Raw genomic sequence first — 340 nt, 5'->3', positions numbered from 1 at the left:
TACAGTATCTTTATTTCACGGATTGTGGATTATTTTCATATTGACGTTTCTGACACCATTATTGTTGAGTATACTGATAAGGATCATCTGGTTGGTGAGAGTCTGATTCACAAAATGGGTATCTACAAGTACAGCACTACTTGGCAATACCAGGAGGACTATACTACTATTGATCTAGAGCTGTCCAGTGATGATGATCAGGGTGGCATGGGTGATCAGAATGCTACTAATCAGGGGGAGCCTTCTAGGACAACATCACAGGATTCTGTTTTTGGTATGGCTCAAATGGAGGCTATGGAGCAAAGGCTCCACAACCGCATGGATCTTCACTTTCAAGGGT

The sequence above is a fragment of the Lupinus angustifolius genome, unplaced genomic scaffold, assembly GCF_001865875.1.
Source record: "Lupinus angustifolius cultivar Tanjil unplaced genomic scaffold, LupAngTanjil_v1.0 Scaffold_164_6, whole genome shotgun sequence".
NCBI classification, from domain to species: Eukaryota; Viridiplantae; Streptophyta; class Magnoliopsida; order Fabales; family Fabaceae; genus Lupinus; species Lupinus angustifolius.
This window is presented reverse-complemented; position numbering follows the sequence as displayed.